Genomic DNA, 2,258 nt, shown 5'->3' on the forward strand with positions numbered 1-2,258 from the left:
GGACACTAGAGGCGAGGGAAGTATAACAAGGTTCCTGTACTACATCATTAACAACATAAGTGATTATACCTTCAAAACAATACTTCAGGTTAACCTAAAGCTCCAATAAGTCCCGAGGACTCTCAACACCTGTGGCAACTAGACCAAGTTTAAAGTCGGTATCCCAAGTTATATCCTGTGTATTTATGACAAAATCTGGGACTTATTCACATTCCTCCGTCCTCGTGGGGTGAAGACGTGGTTGGCGCTGCTTCTGTGACTATCTGGGTCAGCTTGTTGACCCTCTTCCACGTCCCTTCTCCCAACTCCTCCTCTCCGCCAGGATGTATCAACACCCCCACAAGAATACAATGAGAGGTCAGTGATCAAGACCGATGTAGACTTTACAACCACTAGCTAGGTCCCAGATCCCAGGCGATGACCCCCAACCAACACCAGGTGAGATATGAAGACTCCTAGCAACACCAGGTGAAAAACAAAAGACTCCCGGCAAGACTAAATGAGAACCGAAGACTTCTAGCAACATCACGCGAGAAATGAAGACTCCTAGTAACAAAAACATTCTGTGTGAGCTGGGAAGACCTACCCGAACCACGTGATGTGTAGGAAATCTGTGCACACTGTAACCAACCGGGGAAGAGGCCAGGATCACGCCCCACATCGGGATACCGTATGAAAGGTCTTGCCGGCATCACATAACAGTTGACAGAACAGCTACATAACCAGTTCCCGAGAAAATTACCAGACCTGTAGTTAACTTGTACTGTGTGTTCACTTTATGATTCTTCTCCTTTTTGTACTGAAAGCTTTTGTTAAGTACCGTAAGTGACCCATCAACGTTTGTCATTTTCATCTTCTCTGGTCATTGTATATTTTCATCCTTTTGGCTGCTGTGTTCTTCCCATAAAACGTTAATTATTATCACACACACACACACACACACACACACACACACACACACACACACACACACACACACACACACACACACACACATGGTAGTACCCCCGTGACCTTACCGGTGTACATAATTAGAGACACCGGTACAGGGTGACTTAACCAGTAATCCCATACCGCTCTTATTTTCTATGTACCTAAGATTGGGTAAGGTACTATGCACTCCCTTTATAATATACATATAACAAAGTGTAATCGGTTCTTGAAGGGATCTGTTCTTTACAATAGAAATTTTTGTGGCTTAACCGATACAAAAAATACTATGTGGGAAAAAGATGGTAGACATGTGGAAGAGTGAACACAGATGACAGTAGATCAAGTCCCCCTCCTCACCACATCACACCACACCACACACCACACAACACCACAAACCATACCACACCACAGTCTACGTGGCCATAACTCTGGACAACAAAGACAGTAAATGATGATTACTAAACAGACCCGAAAACTTGTTCTGATATATCTACGCCGTTTATTGTTCAAGGTATCGTCTTCACAACTCCCGCTCGGATGCACAGACGCAAGAACGGACGGATTCACGAACGCAAGGACGGACGGATTCACGAACGTAAGGACGGACGGATTCACGAACGCAAGGACGGACGGATTCACGAACGCAAGGACGGACGAATTCACGAACGCAAGGACGGATGAATTCACGAACGCAAGGACGGACGAATGCAATGACGCAAGGGCTCTCTGATTCAATGACACGGGTGGACATATGTATCTACGGACGCAAGGAAGGACGGAAGGACGGACGGACGGAAGAAGACTTGAAGTGGTACAAGACTGAAGATAGTTGAGACAGATACGAAGAAAACAAAAACATCTGAACAATAAAGACGAAACAGAAAATTGAACAACATGATAAAGAAGAAGAAGAGAGATAAGCAAGGTTAAGGTAAAGGAGGAGAGTCACAATACGTAAAGATAACATATAATACTGCCAGATAAAGGTCAATGGAAAGTGAAGACCCAAAAATTTAAGAACATGATATAAACGAAACGAGAGAGAGAGAGAGAGAGTATAAATCATAACACGGAGATAGAAACCATTTATACAAACATAATAAAAGAATGAAATACAACAACTGATAGAAAAAAAAGAGAAGTATATGAATAATAAGAGAGACTAACGCGAACGATAAAATAGAGGAAGAAAATGAATGATAAAGGGAGACACAGAGGAACCTGATGAGAGTTTAACGAGAGGAAGGAAGGGGAGGGAAGATGAGAAAAAAGGAGGGGATGGGAGAAAGACCAATAAACAGAGAGAGAAGTGGAGATAATAATGG

This window comes from Homarus americanus, unplaced genomic scaffold (assembly GCF_018991925.1).
Source record: "Homarus americanus isolate GMGI-L3 unplaced genomic scaffold, GMGI_Hamer_2.0 scaffold269, whole genome shotgun sequence".
Taxonomy (NCBI): Eukaryota; Metazoa; Arthropoda; class Malacostraca; order Decapoda; family Nephropidae; genus Homarus; species Homarus americanus.